This window comes from Leopardus geoffroyi, chromosome C2 (genome assembly GCF_018350155.1).
Source record: "Leopardus geoffroyi isolate Oge1 chromosome C2, O.geoffroyi_Oge1_pat1.0, whole genome shotgun sequence".
Lineage (NCBI taxonomy): Eukaryota > Metazoa > Chordata > Mammalia > Carnivora > Felidae > Leopardus > Leopardus geoffroyi.
In genome coordinates, this window is record NC_059333.1 from 20,825,661 (window position 1) to 20,846,605 (window position 20,945).

Below are 20,945 nucleotides of genomic sequence, written 5' to 3' on the forward strand. Positions count from 1 at the left end.
TAAGTGGTAGAAATCTTTTGTCTTGAAAAGTGACCACCACACTTTACCTAGCATAGCTAATGAAATTAAAATGATATATTTTTAAGGAATTTACTCCTGAAATCATTGTTGCACTATGCTAACTTGGATGTAAATTTAAAAAAAAATAAAAGAAAATAAAATTTAAAAAATAAATAAAATAAAATGAGGGGAGACTGAAAAAAATGATATATATATTTTTAAAGTAAGCCAGATTCCAGATAAATCAAAGGGAGAGAGAAATACTGGGAGGTAATTATCTCCACTAAGAATAGAACCACTAAGGGGCTCCTGGGTGGCTCAGTCAGCTAAGCACCCGACTTCAGCTCAGGTCATGATCTCGATGTTCCTGAGATTGAGCCCCATGTCGGGCTCTGTGCTAACAGCTCAGAGACCGGGGCCTGCTTCAAATTCTGTGTCTCCCTCTCTCTGCTCCTCCCCCACTCATGCTCTGTCTGCTCTTGCTCTCTCTCTCTCTTTCAAAAATAAATAAACATTAAAAAAAAGAATACAACCATTAAAACATGGCATCGTCAGTCTACGGATAGCTTATTGAGAAACACAGACACCCCCCTTAGCTGTAGTCACAATAACCACATCTTAGAAAATCTTCATTGGGCATTGAAATGCTCCTTACTCCTGTAGACCCCAAAGTTACCAGGAGAAAAATTAATAAGGATGTAAATCTGTAGGTTGGATGTGTAAACTACAAGTCCTACAAAAAAATAATCTTAAATATCTAATTCGCGGTTCAGCATTCCCAGAAATAAGAGATCCTCTTGTCTTGCTGAGCATGCCAACTCCATGACTCTTCAGCTCATATCTTCCGTGTTTTGGGAGCAATTCAGTTGGCTCTCTGGTCTTCCAGGTGCTAAGATGAATACTGGTGCAAGCTTTCGGAGTCTCAAGCTGGTCTCCTGCAATTAGTGCAAAGTCAGCTTCTGATGTGGGTAACCCGTAGCTTCTGTCCTGCCTACAGCCATTGTTTTCCTCCATTTCCTCTCTTCCCTCAGGAGCCAGGGGCCAAGTCCTCATCTGTTCACAAAACTGGCTTCACACATCCTCCTCACTGAGGAAATAGCTTCGCTGTGGTTTACATCTCAAAATATTTATTCTTATCCCTGAAGCATTAGGGAATAAACACTGCAGTCGGCCACTTCTTGTGTCTACAACTTGAAAGTGAGAGATTCACTCCCCTTCAAGAGCTGTTGGCGGTGTTGACCACAGTTGACATGCGAATGCTTTCAGTGAATATAGGAATAATCTCAGACATAAAATTCAAACATAAAAGTAAAATGTTGGTTCTCTATATCGATTTGCCACGTTAAATTATTCCAGAGTAAGCCTTGTTGAGTTGAAAAGCAACAAAACAAGAAAAAAACACATCTGCCCACTCAGCACAGTGCGTCACAAGCTTTCAATCTCTCATTTCTGTCTCACGTTTGGCTTCACTGAGCTCCGCATCACAACTCTGGCCATTGGCCTTGTCTACACCGTTTTGTCCAGGTAAAGCTTTATGAAACGCCTATGGAGTTACATCGCATGGGAGTATAAGAACATCAAGAAAGTCCTGAATGCTTGATGTGTTTTAATAAAGCTGGCTAACGTCCTCATTTTCCTATTTGCATGAATTCCTACAAAATTTCTGTTGCTTATTTTTTTCCACATAGAATAAACCTCAGAAGATTGCATTTTAAATGCTCTACCCATGAAAAATATACAACGCAAACTCAAACTGTTGACTACTATTGAGGAGTAATTTGGGAGAATTGGAGACTGTCACCACTGGATAAATTAGAGAAATAACAATAGTGTTAAAGAAATCTAAAGACGGGGTTTTAAAAACATTCAAGAACACTTTTATAAAGATGAGATAAAGGGTTCTACTTAAGAACTATATCTCTAAATAAGAATTGTTCAAGAGGATGTTTTTTATTATTATTTTTACTTTTACAAATTCATAAGATAGTTTGCATTTTAGTAACTGCTAACATTGTTTTTCAGGGTCATATTTTTTTTTATAAATTCCATTTAGAAAGGCACATGTACCAAAAATATTTACTTTTATAATTATCACTTTCTGATCATATAAGTGTACATTCATTGTAATATATATATATATATATATATATATATATACATATTTAAAAAACCTAAAAACTCTTAATTAAAAAAAAAGGTGATTGCCATTTAGTGATGGGCTGAGTTTGAGTTGTTCAACTTCAGAATTTAAATTTTTACTTCCACACAAAGCTTCTCTACTATACACTTACCTATCTCTCTTTCCTTCTCTCTCTTTCTCTTAAACTCTCTCCATAGACTCACACACACACACACACAATTATATATGATAGTACAGTATTATGTATTTTAAATATGTAGATTACAGTGTACAGAAATAATATTCTTTCTGAATTTTTAAATTCAGTTTTATATGGTTAAAAAATTGTCATCTTGATCATGTATAATTCTACTTATGATTTTTTTTACCACTTTCTTTTGGTAAATTTAGCATAATGATTCTAAAAAGTATATTATATTGAGCTGTAATTCATCAGATGTTAATAGATGTTATTGAACTAATTTGGTGATTATGATGTCAAATATCCTCAGGAAGTTGTGTTTTGCTTTTTTTTCCCCACTGCATCACTTTTCAGAGTCTTTAATAGACTAGTATGTATTATGACTATCCAAGAGTAGTTTTTATATTTAATATCACTATTTTAATTTTGACTTACTTTGAAAAATGTCAACAAAACACTGTGAAGAACTTTTTACTTCTACAACGTGACAATTTGGTTCCTTGTGATATATATTTCATTAGAGCCTATTTAATAAAATAATACCTGTTTTCAAGATATTTTAATATTGTGAATTTTATTTTGATTTGTGATATTATACATCAATGTATGCGTGCATCTGTGATCCCCCCTAGACAAGAGTTTTAGAATATGATTTGTTGTAGGAATAATAGGCATAATGTAAATAATTTCAGTGACTTTTGAATTACAGTGAAAGAATGACCACAAGAAAATTTTACCTAGTTAGGCCCCATCTAGAATTATCTATGAGTGTCTGTTTCTCCATGTTTTCATCTCCATTTTCATGTTTTCCATTGGATTTTCTTATCTTTTTACATTGAAATATCTCAACCTTATTTGACTTTGGCAATAAAGAATTTAATTTTATTGTTTGCCTTAATTTTGCTTGCCTTTTTTATGCTCGGACATAGAGTTCATATTACTCTTTATTTCGTAATGTCCTTGCAGGGACTTTTCTCTTGTGAACAGATAGATGCATTTTTGGCCCCAATCATACACTCTTCCCTGTACTCCCACCTTGGCTATGTGACTTTGCAGTCTTTCCCACCAACACGGCAGATTTTATTTCCCTACCCTGTTGTTTCATGGTCAGGCATGTGACCTGTGATAACCAAAAGATTTCAGGAGAACTAAAGAACGTGCTGGTGTCGTGCCTAAGACTTAGGACATCTTTCAGGATTTTCCTTACTCAGTTTTGCCTCTGACATTGCCATGGGAACAGGCTAGTGTGATGGTTCCCTGAGGAAGATGACAGATATGTGGAGCAGAACCAGGCTTGCTGTGTCTGACCTTTCACTGCTGACTCCTAGGCCCCCTGCAGCTGCTCAGAGTTGAGCCTAGAAAAGTTGAAGCACTAACCATAACCTGAAGACACATGAGTGATGATGAATAACTTATATTTTACACCACTAAGTGTTTAGGTTTGATATGTGGCAATAGTTATCCAGTGCATTCATCTTGAGACAACATAAAACTTTGCATTTTCTTTTAGAATATCATAGGGATGCCTGGGTGGCCCTGACGGTTGGCCGTCCAACTTCCACTGGGGCCATGATCTCACGGTCCGTGGGTTGGAAACTCGCATCCAGCCTTGCACTGACCGCTCGGAGCCTGGAATCTGTTTCAGATTCTGTGTCTCCCTCTTTCTCTGTCCCTCCCCACCACCCCCCCGTCTCTGTCTCTCTCTCTCTCTCTCTCTCTGTCCAAAATAAAAATAAGCATTAATTTTTTAAAGAATATTATAAAACCATTTATATGTATTTGTGTTCTAAATTTATTCTGTTAAAACTCTTAATATTTATTTATTTATTTTTTTAAATTTTTTTTTTCAACGTTTATTTATTTTTGGGACAGAGAGAGACAGAGCATGAACGGGGAGGGGCAGAGAGAGAGGGAGACACAGAATCGGAAACAGGCTCCAGGCTCCGAGCCATTAGCCCAGAGCCTGACGCGGGGCTCGAACTCACGGACCGCGAGATCGTGACCTGGCTGAAGTCGGACGCTTAACCGACTGCGCCACCCAGGCGCCCCAAAACTCTTAATATTTAAAATTGGTTGAGAACTTAGTAGGAACCAACCTCTCTTCTAAATGTGTTATATACATTAACATGATAAAATATCTTCACCAACTTTTTTGGATGGCTAGTGTTTTCATCTTCATTTTACAGAAGAGATAACCAAGATGAAAAGAGCTTAAATGATTTCCCTAAAGACCGAGAACCAGCAAGTTGCAAAGACAAGTCTCAAAATGATGCTGTCTGAATGGAGAGTGTTTTCTTAACTGCTTAAGTTAGTTAAGTTCCACCTCTCAGTACTTACCCGGTTATTGCACCACAATTTATTGAATAAGAACCCTCTTCATGTTAAAAACCATATTTATCATATGTTTGATGTGGACAGAGCTGTGGTTCTCTTATTAGACATACTTTCGTCTTTCCAAATAGCCAAGAGGTAAAGTTAACCCCTACCTCTTAACTTACTCATCTTCTCATAAAAGTTTATTTTATGTATATATGTATATACAGAGAAAGGACAAGAATAGCTATGGAAGGGGAAACAGTGAATGCGGGCTAAATGGCTATCCTTCAGCCTCTCACATTAAACAACTGAAGTTGTCACAAACAAACTTTTTAAAAATCTTATCTCACACCAGGGTTTATGTTAGAACATTCTTCTAGGTCTTGGTTCATGGAAATAAGCCAGATGGAAGGGCTACTCCCTAAAAAATATAGAGGAAAATCAGTGTTTCCTTTCATTAGCAGACATCTAAAAATCATCACTGAGTCACTTCAAAATAATTATTTGGAGTCACTTGTTTGTAACACTTTATCTCTGACTGGTACAAACGTCAGGGACTTTTTGTTCCCTCCTCTGTTTTTGAAAGCTTTGCTGGGAAGGTAATCTTGCCAACACTATCCCGGCTCAGATGTGTGGCTAAAACAATTGTTTTCTCAAATCCTCATTTAACATGGGATCCACAGCCAGCTTCCCTAAATTTAGATCAGAAAGCTGCTTTACAGTTTGCAAGGACATCACACTACTGCCATGATCGACAGTTACAACTTTTCCCCTTTACATTTTAAAGCTCTGTTAACACTCACACGTGGATGCTTTAGTTTCAGAAACTGTCTTATGTTCACACCCTTATGTAGTGTGAAGCTGAAAGGTTTGGAAAAAATTCTTCCTGAAAAGTAACTTAAAAATCTTAAAAGGGGGGCGCCTGGGTGGCGCAGTCGGTTAAGTGTCCGACTTCAGCCAGGTCACGATCTCGCGGTCCGTGAGTTCGAGCCCCGCGTCGGGCTCTGGGCTGATGGCTCAGAGCCTGGAGCCTGTTTCCTATTCTGTGTCTCCCTCTCTCTCTGCCCCTCCCCCGTTCATGCTCTGTCTCTCTCTGTCCCCCAAAAAAATAAATAAAAACGTTGAAAAAAAAAATCTTAAAAGGATGACTGTAATTGCGGAGTATTACCGCTAGTTGCTCACCAACTTTTCTCTAGTGTAACAATAAGACTTTTTTTTGGGGGGGGGGGGACAAAGTAGTTGCTTTAGTTTTCATATTTTGATGAAGAGAAAAATCTAATGGTATAAAATAGACTTTATATGTACATATGACGTTCCTGAGGCATGTTTTTGTGAAGAAAGTGAAAAAAAAAATTACAATAGAGAGTTTTAAGTAAAGCAGCATGGTGCTAAATATTTCCCCCAAATTTTAGCTGTAAAGGCCAGTATTAGTTATCTATCGGAAGGTGATAAATTACTTCAAAACATAATGGCTGAAAACAACAATTGTTCATTATTTCTATGGGTTCCTGCGAGTCAGGATCCCAGAGGTAGTTCTGCTGAGTGCCTGTGATTCAAGATCTCTCTGAAGGCTACATTCAAGGGGTGGAAGAAGGATGCAGCCATCTCCAGGCTCAGCAAGAGGGGCGTGTGTTTCTGAGCTCACTCACTTTCTGGGGGTCCTCTCAGATCCGTGTTGATTGGTGGCCAAAGGGAGACATCCATTCTTTTCCCCATCGGCTCTCCTAAGGGCCTCTCACAATGTAACAATTTGCTTCTCTCCAGGCAGGGGAGGAGAGAGATAGAAGTGAAGACTATTTTTGTAATCTAATCTTGGAAGTGACAGGTATTTTTGATGTATTTTATTCATTAGCAGTGAGTCACTAGATCCAGCCCACATTCAAGGATAGAGGATTACTCCACGATGCTAATTTCAGAACAAGGCTTTAAGGGCCATTTTAGATACTATGACTGGTCAGTTATTTTGTTTTGTTTGCTTTTGTTCATTTCTCTTCACTCTTTGGCAGATGTACTCTCCAGAGTTGAACCTTGAGATATATAAAATACGCCTTGAAATCAAACTGTAAACTTCTGACTTTTTCTGAAAACAAAACCAAAAATAACAAAAAACAAAAAACTTTTTCCAATAGAGACATTCCTGCAGCATACAAACGTAGCATTTTGAAATCGGTTTTAAATTCCAGTCTGACATTGTTCTGTCACAACAACTACATTCATGTTCCTAACTGTGTATGTTTGACTCTGTCTTTACCAGACAGTGAGAAAAATTAGTTTTTAAATTGATCATGCCCAGCATGAGTCACTATTCACAATGCTAGTGATGTCAATAGTATTAGGCATTTTTTGAAAATTAAATGAAGGGTAAGTTTTCCGCCTAGTAGTTTCAAAATAGGTTGTATGCTTTCTCTTTTATTTTTCCTACTTTAGGTTTATATATATTCTTCAGATTGAATTGTAAGCTATGAATTGCTTTTTGGAAAAACTGGTAACTAGGCATAGAATTAACTACTTCTTCAACCTTTCCAACATTCCAAAATATATTAATTTTGGAATTTCCACTTCCAAGGGAGTGCACTTGAGAAATGTCTTTAGAAATTAGCCTTGCGTTTATACTCTTTTTTCATGTGTTCTGTTTTCCACACAACTTCTTCATGGACAAAATATCATTTTAGCAACATATGACAATATGTTGTTCTTAAAGTTGGAATTTACCCTGACCACCTGAATTTATTTTGGAAGTGTTAGTCATAGAAATTTTAACCAACAATTTTATAGTGTTTTATAATTTGCATGGTGCTTTTTCTTGGATTTTATTTTGATGATCATAATAAGCTTATTGAGAAAAACATATTTGTTATATTCTGTTCTATTTATGGGTAGATAAAGGTGATTGAGGATAATAAGTGACTTACAGATGGAAAACTAGTGGAGTTCACAATTTGGGACTGGAATTGAGACTTACACCTAAGTATTAACCAGTACTTACTTTTTAGTCATTTCTGAAGCAATTATGCTTTTTAATTTTCTATTGTCCATTTTAAAGGCAGCGTATACAGGTATTTTTGAATCTTACTATATTTCCTAAAATAAGAAAACCTTAGGTTTCATTGCACCTAACCATTAGTAGTTCTTCTCTCACCGATTGTCTCCTTATCCCCCACCCAAACCACAGAGTTCACAGAAACAGCTATGGGGGAAGCACAATACGGAGATGGGTTGATCTGCTCTGACGTTCTGACCACAGATGTCACAAAAGTCCCTCCAATAATAAGTTTTGACTGGATTATTCTGTTTACCGTCTTTCCATTTAATAAAGTAATACCGGCGTTTGTCTCATTGCTCAAATCATAAAACTTAGAGTCAGGAGATCCTTTTGTACTCTCAGTACTTCACCTCCACATCCTGTCTGTCTTCCAGGTCTTCAAATATATCTGCAATGTGTTCACTTTCCTGCATCTCTATGACCACCACCTTAGTCCAAGCCACCATCAACTTCTGATTATTCTGCTCCTAACTGGTTTCTTGCCCTTGGTCCTTCACAAATCATTCTCCAAACCAGACAGAGTAGTAGTTTAGGGGCATAAATAAAATCACATGACTGTCCCTGCTTGAAATCTGTTAGCACATCCTAACGGCACTTAAAACAAAAGCCGGGTTCTCAACTGTATTATTTAGGTAATTCTGGCTCATGTTACAGGTAGATACATCTCCAACTTGCAATGGTGTGAAATAAACGTTTGTTTTTGTTCACATGAAATCTGAAGCTAATCTTGCTGGTTGTCTTATAGCTCACTCTTAATGGTGATTAAATAGGTCAAATATATTTTTTAATTGATTAATTTTGGGAGAGAGACAGAGACAGAGCGTGAGCAGGGGAAGGGTAGAGACAGGGAGACATGGAATCTGAAGCAGGCTCCAGGCTCTGAGCTGTCAGCACAGAGCCCGACAGGGGGCTTGAATCACGAACCGTGAGATCATGAACTTAGCCCAGGTCAGATGCTTAACCAACTGAGCCACCCAGGTGCCCCTAAATAGGTCAAATCTTTTGAAGTTCTGGTTCCACCAATTTCAACAGGCAACCTTCAAAGTTTTTATTGCTTACATATCTGAACTAGAGAAAGACACAGAGGATCATGCATGGGAATTTTCATTAACCAAGCTTAAAGTGACAGGGATATGTTTCTTGAACGTTCTAAGCTTACCTCTAACTTCCTCCTTTGTTTGGTTTTGTCCTCCATTTAGAACACTGCTTTCTAAAATTCATGTCTTTTCTTAGCTGTCGACTTCTCAGAAAAACCTTTCCTAACAATGAAATGCAACAATTCCCTATCATTCTGTTTCAGAACCCTGAATTATTTCCAATCCCTATCACAACTTCAAATTATCAGATTCATTTATGTTTTTACTCATTTATCATTTGTCTACCTGCCTCCCTATAAGTTTCCCTCAGAATGGAGATCTTGACTCTCATGCTCACTGCTGTATGCTAGCACTTAGAACAACTGGTAGCTCATGGGCACTTAATAAAGACATTTTTGAATGAATGAATCAGGGTGCATATGAAACTGATCATCATTTCTATTAAAAATATATATATAATTAAGAGAGGTAATTCTTTGCCGGTGAAATTAGAGAAAGGAATCATAAGAAGGGATTAAGGAAAATCCCCAAATTTGCATAGTGAGTCAGAATTTGACTGAGAATAGAAATCAGAGTTTCAGACACCTTATCTAAGCTTTATTTCAGAACTGTGCAGCAGTTTTAATTAGCAGTGAAGCATTTCCATATATAATATTCTTTAATTTCTCAAGAGACATGTCTACACAGGTTCTTAAAAGATTTAACTCTGCTCCCTCATCAACTCCTCCACCTCCTTTATTCTTGCTAAAGAGGAGAACTGCTAGTTCAAATGCAAGAGAAACTTTGAAGTTTAAAATGAAAAACACTGTTTGTGATCTGCGAAGTTTTTTTTTTTCCCATCTTGCTTTCTCCATTTTATTTCCTACCTTATATAGGTTTTAACCAGAACAAAATTATATAAAGAAATAGTTATAAAATAATATTTAGAAAATGTTAATCATTAATACAATTAAAAATAAAAATGTATGTTATCCTCAAGCAGCAATAATATCAACACAAATCCCACTTATATTTGTTCAAAGATCTAGTTTAAGATTTGAATTTAAAGAAAAAAAGGGAAACATTATTATTACAAACTGTGACGATTGTCACTAGCTTTAGGAAATACTTTATAAGTAAATCAAATTATATTAGAACAAAGATCGGTAACAGTTCTTTCCAGGTCTAGGTAATAATTCTTTTATTCAATACAGTGAAATTCTGCTCTAGTAAAATAATATGAATAGCCTCAATAATTTGCCCAGTCTCTTAGAGCTTATATAATTGGATTGTAAATCCTTCTAATGAGATTTGTCCTTTGTACATCTCGAACCAGTTTTTTTTTTTTTTTTCCTGATTTTGCCTCTCTTTAAGTTCATATATTTTAGTATCAGGATCTAAGTGATCTGGAAATGGCAGGGCCCTTAGAGAATGAGTGCTGTGTAGGGCAAATCTAACTGGCTTCCATATCTCAAAGTCTCAGGCAGTATTTTATTTCTAAATCTGCCAACATGTTGGATTTCAGTGATGATAATTTGCCAAAGGTAAGAGATCAAAAAATTATTTATGACGTGGCAAGAATAACACTCTGAGAACACAGAAGAAGTAAAACTTATGTGCCAAGAATCTTAGTTTCAGCTAAGTTGACAGTGAGGAATACTGTACCTCCATTTCATACACAATTGAAGAAAACATTTGACTGTAGAAGTGGGTGTTGGAGAATTTCCATGGAGGCCATCTGTGCAAGGGAAAAAACAAGGTTATGTGAACTATGGCAGCAAAATCAAGTAAATGTCTTGACTCTCAAGTGAGTGCCTGGGAGAAGTTGTAGGATGCATAGCAGGAGATGATAGCAAGAGATCTAGAAGAAGAGAAACCTGTAGTCAATTCCTGTTGGATGCCATTTTCTAGCTGTGTGTCTTGAGATAAGTTACTTGATCTCTCTGATTCTCATTTTCTTATATTTAGAATGTAATTATAAATAAGTCAAGAGTTATTGGCAGTATTAAATGAAATGCAATGCTGTATGTAGTGAGTTCAGCATAACTATGCTGTGCTGCTGCTTATGATGATGATATGATGAGGTACAATCGTAAGTAGTCAACTTACTCAAGTTTGTCCTTCATATCAATATAGCTTTTTTCTGGTATCATACCTATATGTAGACTCTGTATTGTTTTATAACATTTCATACAATGTGGACTATTCTATAGCTGTATAACATCAGTTAGATCATAAATTGGCTTTAATACTGTTTATGCGCCACTACGTCTCCCCTGACAATTTTCTACCATAACCTTTGAATTTAATATTGTTAAAATCATCCTTTATTTATATTGATTTATATCTGAAGCAAAAAGGATGAAATATTAAAAATTAAATACGAAGAATATTTTGTGCTCTTTAGCTAACACTTCATTTGTTCAAAATCGGTCCACCTTCTTAAAAAGCAGGTCAGCAGGAAACGTTCTGTGTGACAAATTACCCCAGGAAGGCTATAATAAAAAACAGATCTTCTGGAAAATGACGAGATTATAAAATAGTTCAAAGTTTGCTTTTGTCTCCAGTTTGGATTATTTTTACCCACCTTTTATACACATAGAACAAACAACTGAAATTTGTATATTTACATGTTAATTACATTAGTCATGGCAAAGATTCATGAATTTCTTTGGTGTTCAGCAGCTTGATGGAATTTATAAACAAATCCAATGAATCAGACACCTTCCTTAGGTATAACTAAAACTTAAGGACATCAAACTCCCATATGAAAGCCTCCAAGATCTGTCATTTTTGCTTTCTTGAGAAGCAGGCCAGAAGGAGACATGCAGAGTCCACATGTTGAGAAAGAGGAGAGCTGGGTCAGAGGTGGAGGGGTAGAGGGTCTGGAGTGAGAGAGTCTCAACGCCTGCCATTTGATTAAAAGGGCACAAACAGCCTCATGTAGAATAGCTGAAAGAACCCTGGGCAGCAAGACAGATGGTTTGCCTCATTCATCCAACGATTCATTCATCCATCCTTTCTTCAACATACACCTAACTAAAATCATGTAATTCATTTTCCAATTTGTTAACGTCTTGGACTATCTTTGACAGCAAATTCAAATAAAGATTGGTGCCACTCTGCCCTAACATTAAACTTTTCTTCTTCCGTCCTCAAAGAAAAATCCAGAATCCCAGAAAAAAGAAAGCTAAAAAGAACTTTTTTTTTAATTTAGTAAAGGATTTTTTTCCCCTGCAGTCCGGCACTACTCAAAATCTCCAGTACTTAATCAGAAAATGAAATGGTAAATAGGTGAAGTATTTCTACTTCGAACTTTGATAATTACTTACATTTAGAATGTATGACTCTTGTGAGACTGGGGTCTTTAAGTATTTCATTTCCAGCTAAGGTAATGAGTACATTATAAAGGAAATGTGTAGAAGATTATTATAATTTAGTCACTTTAAAAGAACAAATTTCAAAAATACAACAAAATGAGTAGTTACTTCCCTGAGTAGATGAGTGAGCACGCTGTAAGGACCAACATGTACTTAAAATTTACTGTAATTTCCTGCGTGGATCACTCCCACCTCCTTGATTAGAGTTAAAACTGCCTTAAGGTATACAGTACATTCATCACTGTAAGAAATGAACACGAAGCTATTCAGGGAAAAGAAGGGACAAAATATAAGACTTTGTCAAAAGAAAGCAGTTCTACCTACCACCACACTTTAGAAAGCACTAAGAGTAGTCATTATTTTTATTGGCTTACATAAAAAAAGTTTTCAAGAAAACTGATCATTGAAAAATCCTATGCCATTTTAAACATATTATAATAGATATTTAAAAGAAAAAATATTTTGGAAACTATAGGGAGAAACAGTAGGAGAGATAGGAGGTGGAGTTTCTTCTTGATTTTTCTGTTCCTGTTTAGATCGTCCCACATAGGAGTAGAATTTGATACGAAATATATCACCTGATGGGCGACTGAGTGGCTCAGTTGGTGAAGCATCCAACTCTTGATTTTGGTTCAAGCCGTGATCTCATGATTCGTGAAATCAAGCTCCACCTCGGGTTCTGCACTGACAGTGTAGAGCCTGCTTGGGATTCTCTCTCTCTCTCTCTCTCTCTCTCTCTCTCTCTCTGCCCCTCCCCACCCCAGGATAAAATAAATAAATCGATAAACTTAAAAGAAAAAAGGAATAGACCACTTGACCTGGAGGGGTGGAACTGCCCAAACTGGGTAAGGTAGATTGGATGTTATAAAATCCCTAATTCATAATCACATTTTCAGGGAAACGTTAGATATGAAGTGATACTGAAAGTAAAGTCACGATTTCAATGTAAGACACATTTGTGTCCTCCTATGCCTGAAGTCTTTTCCAGTTCCTTTCCATTCGCTTTTCTCCCAGAGCCCCAGTGTGTGCACAGGTTTCTAGCTGTCAGAATTTTATCTAACAAAACCAGTCTCCAATTTTCTTCTTCTAATTCCAACACTATAAATATAATAGATTGGTATTTACTTCCTTATGTCAGCAATTCAAATTAAGCTACAGACCCCTCAAGTCTTTTTCACTGGTTCTTCGAAATTTCTCTCAATTGTGGCCCTGCAGAAAGGCCATTTTTTATATTATGTTCCACATGGCAACAAAGTTGAGAATTTAAGCCAGGCCAATTATGACAGGGCATCCCTATTGGAAGGCTGATTCAAAAACAAGCACTAAGACTCAGGTTGACCAGTGAGAATTATCCTGCGAAGGTTCTTTTTGAGAACGATGGGGAGTACTATTTTCCTTTTGAATCATTAGCCGTAAGTATTTTATATATAAAATAACAAATAAATAGGGTGTGATTTCTAGGAGTTATCCTTCTTGGTTAGGCAATTGTCTTTCTGCCGGAAAAATGAAAAAGTATATATGAAAAGAGAAGCGTAGATAAGCTGACTGGAGAAAAGGAAGCAGAGTCATGGCAGTATTATTTTCACCTCGATTCGAAGTCTACCTGAAACAAATCTGTTTGTTACCTGAACTGATCATTTATGTTAGAGTTGTGCTTCTGTAATACGTATGGGGAATGAGTTTACTCAGATGAAAGCATTTATATCAGTGACCAAATAATTAAGTTGTACAGATCATGGGAATATAAATTTGTGAACAATAGAAATATGTGTAAATATTTATTGCCACGTGATAATGTATAATACATTTGTTTGGTCTGTGTAGGGCTTACGGTTTTCAAAGATTTTACAAGTACTTGTTACAATTATTTTTCTGATTTATTTAACGCAAGCATTAGCTAGATTTTTGTTGTTGTTGTTTTTACCACCACACAGCTAATAAATATTCACGATAGATTAGAATTCAAATGTTTCAGTGTCTATTTCGGGACTCTTCCTGGATAATGGATACTTTTTTTCCTTTGTGTCATTCCTTCCCTACTCTGACTTCTCCCAGCTTCTGTCCACTGCTTTCTCACTGATCTGCTGGATGTTCAGTAATGTGAAGACACACAATTCTGCAGTGTTCTCCAATACCCATTCCCAACCCCTCCCCACCCACAGAAACACAATGTTCTATGTAGCATAATCTGTACTGTAGAAAGCGTCAATCAGTAGAGGGAGGATGAAAGTGTAGACATAAGAATGAGAAGCACACGGTGACGTAAGGCTTCTTGTGTTTGCAACTTACAAACATTTGATTTACAGAAATTTCACACATGTAAAGCAGTGAGATTATATAGACAGTGAAATCCTCATGCTAACCCCTTCCTTTTTCCCACTTACAGAGGTCAGAACTCTTTGCTGTTCAATTAAAGCGGCCGAGCTATATGCAATCCAACATATCACTTCCTTTAAAAGAATGTAGACCATTAGAAGAAGAGGGAGTCTGAAAATGTCTACTCCATCTGTCTTTTTCTTACTGGGCCAAAAACCATGCCAAAATTTAGGGAATATTCTGTTTTCACTAATAGCGAAGAGGGGAAGATGTATTTCTTGGCATAAACATTGGAATGTGGGGTTGCTAGAAAGTGGGGTAGTGGACGATAGAGTATTCCCCAAACTGAAAAGGCATTTTGACACCAGAAAATAAAGGGAGTGACTCCATACAATTTGCACAGTGTTTTATTCAGGGTAACGTACTGACAGGGGGGATCAGGCAGAGAAGGAGGCACAACAGCTGCGTAGTTATTCTCTGCAGAGTCTGGACTTCGGTCCACAGATTTCATAGAGCAAGAGGACACACACAACGGCAATTTAATGAGATCAAAGTTTTTCACATGCACCTCAAAGGGTTTGTCATGCACTTAATTGACAGCTATCCTTTAATTTGATCTCGTGGCACCACTTGTGCATCAGGAAGGGGAAAGACTATGCTCTTGCTAACAGATTCATGGGAGGCCAAAACATACCTAGCCTTAATGGGCATTTCTAAAGCATGTGTATTAATTTCCAAGAGGTCCAGAACACATAGCCCCAGCGGGGGTCATCAAGCGAACATGAACAAAACGGAGGGCCAAAGATAGAGCCAATATTGTCAGCATTCCTACAGGAATATACTTTGGAAGGAGAGTAGAGCAATAGGCAGGTAGTTGCTCAGAACGACATCTCAAAAAAGATTTTTATTTATTTATATTTTTGATATGGGAAACATCAAAGCAGATTTCAAAGTTGATTGTAGGTTCCCGTAGAAAGGCAACATATTCTGTTTTTGACTCTTGATTTTCCACACACACCTAGAATAGTTTCCTGACAGCCGATGAGAATGAGCTTCTCAAACCCTTGGCTATAGGAAACTTAATCAACATAGGACCCTAGCGGCTTTGCTTGGAAATTCATCCCTGCGATGTGTGCCAAGACATATTTCCCATTGGTTGCTCCTTGTTGATAACTGAATGTGGCAGGGAAACTAAGGCAGACCCTTTCCTGAGAAACATGGGATTCCATTGTCAGCTGACCTCAGCTCAAAACTTTTTGCCATATATACCAAATGCACATTAGCCTACATGACAAGCTGGGATGTCTCTTCCTGAGTTGCTTCTCTTCTCTTCTTTACTTGGATTCAGGCTTGCTTCACTTGTATATCAGACTTGGGGTTTGATTTCCCAACTTCCCAGAGTCTTTCCTTATTTTCTTTTGCAGTTATTTCCCTAGTAAAAACCTTACACATTTAACATCTGCTTCTAAAACGACTCAAATTAACACCGATGCCTAGAGTGAACACCCAGTAAATTCCTGCTCCTGTTTTTAGCATCTCCAAAAATGTCAAAGTTGACCATGGCACATATTTAGTTTTGAAATCTTAAAGTCAAAGCAATTTATTTCTTATGATTGTAGCCTCTAATTTCTAACATGCTAGGTAAACTCTTTATTATTTTTCTATTTGAAGCAAAATATTTTTCTTACTTTACTACGTAAAGACTAATTTATTGCAGGTGGCAGTATGATATGAAAGTCAGAACGTGTATTTCTTTCCTTAAAAAACTCTGTAAGAGCACATGTTTTAATTTCATTTTGTAGAAATTTCAACGCTTCCATTGCTGGCAAAAATTTTGTCTGCACCTAATTCCAGAATTTCAAAACACTTTCATTATCAAAGAGGAGCGCACTATGGATTTTCATAACTTACAGAAAATTTTAAAATCAAGAGTAAGGCAAACATGATACATTTATAAATTAAAAGTCCACACTATCTTATTTTTTTTTTATTTTTTTTTCAACGTTTATTTATTTTTGGGACAGAGAGAGACAGAGCATGAACGGGGGAGGGGCAGAGAGAGAGGGAGACACAGAATCGGAAACAGGCTCCAGGCTCTGAGCCATCAGCCCAGAGCCCGACGCGGGGCTCGAACTCACGGACCGCGAGATCGTGACCTGGCTGAAGTCGGACGCTTAACCGACTGCGCCACCCAGGCGCCCCAGTCCACACTATCTTAAATGTGGCTCATATGAGAATGGGGCAATTCATAAATAAAGGATTGCAATTTTCCTCTTACATTGGTAGCGTGTGGCTTTAACCCTAGGCCATGATTGTAGCTGGGTCCTGCTCCATCAGAATGGCGTCATGGGATCACAGATGAAGGCTTCAGATGATCTGCTTATTTTCCTCAGAAAGTAAGAAAAAAATCCTTTTTGTTTTCAACATGCTTTCAAGGGTTTTCATCACAAGCAAAAGTCAATCTCCTAAGCAAAACTGGTTGGTAGCTTTGTGAATGCACATCACATGTGCCCCAGTAGGAACAGCCAGAGGTCAATATGGTACCAAAGCTCGCTGTGAAAGCTCTTTGCTGTTGGGTTGATGGGGTAGGGTCTGACTGAAATCAAAATGAAAGAAAAATTGTATATTGATGTTATCCAAAGCCACAGTTTTCTCTACTAGAGACAACACAATCATGTCTACTAGCTTTTGCACGACTTCTTTATCCTATCAGTCGATGTCTACATGATTTCTCTTTTTGAAGCAGTCCTTTCTTTCAATACAGTTGATAGCAAGCTAATCAGGTTTAGGGGCTATAGAATAATATGTAATAGAACAAGATAACTGGCCTTACTTTGTTTCTTTCCTCTGCTCAAAATACTGCTGCAAATGTAAAGCTAAGACCCCCTGGAGCTTTGTCAAGTCACAGCTCACAGAGCAACTAATGTATATACATATATTTAACATACATGACTGCACATGAACACTATAAATAAGCTCCTGTAACTCTAACTAATGCTATTTCTTGGTGAGTGAGGAAAGACCCACTCCCCCATGGAGATTTGAAAAACGATCCTTTACTTTGGAAAATAATTCCAATAGCAGAGCAAAGCGATCGCCCCAGGAAGTTGTCATGTAGCCCAAATCCCTCTGCGGCTCACACAGCCCCTTCCTACCCCACTCGGAAAAAACTCACGGATACTTGCAGTTAATTAAAAGCTATTTAAACAGTATACGTTTCCTCTTCCAGGATTCTGAAAATCTCCTTTTCAGAGATATTATAAGGAGTAAGTTGTCTCCTCAAGCTCCCTCGGGCACCTTATACGGGGTTTTGCAGACCTTCTGTGATGAGGGCCCCTTCCTAATAGACCCAAGCAAATCTCATGGCGGCCTTTATGGGGCTTCTGCCTGAGTAATAAAACCCTCCTTGTTCCTGAAGAGCCACTCTTGTATTTAGGCAGTCTCTCCGGAAAGTGAGACACATTTATACAAATGTGGGAGGGTGGTAATGAACACTTTTATGACCCATATAATCAAATCTCTCTTTCTCATCATTGCCTCTTATTTGCTTATCTCATAACAAAGCCACACAAGTCCCCTTTCCTTCCCCAAATCCATTAAATAATAAAGCCGCCCAAGTACAGGGCTGTTCACCTGTGACATAAAAGGGTTGTATTGTCAGCAGAAAATTGAACTTGGCTTTTGTTTCAACAGGACACTAAGTTTCTTTCCATTTTCTCATTATTTGTCTCTACTGTTTTCCAGGTCACAAATGATAGAATGAAATAACCAGACTCTTTTCACAAATACAACGAAACCAATAACTATATATCAATCATCAGGTTTATGCCATTTATAAAACTAAATATTTAAGTTTTTTAAAAAGTCTAATTGATTAACATTTTTAAGTTATTTGTTCTTATTCATATCATTTGCGTTTTTCCTCACCTAAATCAGCAAAGGCATTTTTGCACTTACCATTTATTTTGGACTAGCACAATTCTACTAAATATGCACATAACGGAAAACCCAGAAGTCTCTCATTCGTGAATACCTAAAGGCCACTGTATAGTCCACATTATTTGTATTTGTGTGTGTGTGTGGGGGGGGGGGATGGCTAATTAAAACTGTTATTCAGCCTGACTGACAAACTCTCATTAAGGAAAAAAAATGGGCTGTCTGCATTCTTAAAAAAAAAAAAATTCTCACATCTTGGCAAGTTTCTGTCATGGGGAATAGAAAGTAGACTTCATTCATTTTTTTTCAGCCCTATGTCACTCATTTACTCATTTCCATCTCCATATTGGTCTCAATGTGACTGGCGTTTCTGTGAAACTCTAAATAATCTGCACACTGATAACCATCATCTTTCTCAGAACAAATGCTTCTGCCTTGTCCCACTCACCTTTGTCCCCTTTTGGGAAATGCCTTGTTGAGTAATTCTCTCCAAGTAATCTAACTCTGAAAACACGACAGTAATCTCTCCAAGGAGAGTGTCATTATTTTACTGCACTAACAGATATATTTAGATTTTATTTTTTATTTTATGTTTTAGTGTCAGGAAAGAAAATTCTATAACCAATATAAGAATTTTAACCTAAACTAATTTTTGCTGTTTGTTATATCTGCTTCTCTTTCTTCCCTTCACTGCTCCTCTCGATCCTGCCTCCTTTCCTTTCCCTTTTTTCTCCATACACGGTCCAATAAAAAACCTCAGATCTCTTTCATTCCCTTGTTGTTATTTCTTATGTTGCCATTTTTTATGTAATTTTTAGAGAGAGAGAAAGAAAATCTTAAGCAGGTTCCACACTCAGCGTGGAGCCCCTTGTGGGGCTTGACACAGGGTTAGATGTACAGGTCCATCCTACAACCCTGGGATCATGACCAGAGTCTAAATCAAGTGTCAGATGCTCTACCAACTGAGCCATCCAGGTGCCACAGTCCCTCGCTTTTAATTAAAACTCCCAATAACACTGTACCAAAAACATCAGATTTGGGGCTCTAACCCAAAGCTTCTATCTGCAGCATGTTATCCGTCCATGTCCTGGAAGAGAGGGAGAGAGTTGGCCAAGTATTCTGTGGAACTTGGGGGACCAATGAAAGTCAAGAGGAGGTCTTGCTCACAGATGTGGTTGATAGAGTTAGAAGGAAGATACCAATGTTGTCATAGGGGAGAAATCCATGGGTCAAAGTGAAGATAAGAATTATGATTTTAGGTCCAAAGATTAGAAAGAGTTATAAGACAAGAAGGGGGGAACAATGATAATGACCAGTGAGGTAGGCAGAGTTCTAAGTGATCTCTAATATGTCCACTTCTCCCCTATACACAGCTGTATGATCTTTTGAACTCTAAGCCTAATGAATTTTACTTGATTAATGTACATTTACCATTTACAGAACATTATATAGTTCTGTTGACATTATGACCCAAGGGAGTCTATTGTAACTCTAGGCTTTAAAATCATAGAGTTTTCTAGTTTTCAGAGTATAGGTCTTTCACCTCTTTGGTTACATTTATTCTTAGATATATTATTATCTTGATGCAATTATCAATGGTACTATTTCCTTAATTTCATACATGCTCCTTCATTATCAGTATGCATTATGGGAATGCAAGATTTCTTAGGGTAGTATAGACATTTTAACAGTACTTGTTCCTACAGCCCATGAGTGTGGTGTATCTTTCCCTTTCCTTGCATTGTCTTCAATTTGTTTCATCAGTACAATGCAAATTGGTGTAGCTACTATAGAAAACAGTACATACATCCCTAAAATAAATAAATAAATAAATAAATAAATAAAATTACCTACCATACGGGATTTGTACTAATGAGTATTTACTCAAAAAAAATACAAAAACATTAATTCAAAGGGATACTTGCACCCTTGTATTTATTGCAGCATTATTTACAATGACCAAACTATGGAAGCAGTCCAAGTGTCCATCAATACATGAATGGATAAAGAAGATGTGGGGTGTGTGTGGGTATATATCTATCTAGATCTAGATTTATCTATATCCCACATATATATGTATATGTATATTATATATATGTGTGTGTGTGTATTATTCAGCCATAAAAAAGAATGAAATCTTGTCATTTGCAACAACATGGGTAGAAATAGAAAGTATAAGGCTTAGTGGAATAAGTCAGTCGAAGAAAGATAAATACCATATGATTTCACTCGTATGTGGAATTTAAGAAATAAAACAAATGATCAAAGGGACAAAAAGAGAGAGAGAGAGAGAGGCAAACCAAGAAGCAGTCTCTTTTTTCAAAGTTTTATTTATTTTGAGAGGGAGAGAGAGACAACATGAGCAGGGAAGGGCAGAGCGAAGGAAAGAGAGAATCCCAAGCAGGCCCTATGCTGTCATCTCAGAGCTCAAAGCAGGGCTCGAACTCAAGATCCATGAAACCATGACCTGAGCCGAAATCAAGAGTCAGACGCTTAGCTGACTGAGACACCCGGAGGCCCCAAAATAGTCTCTTAACTGTAGAGAACAAAATGGTGG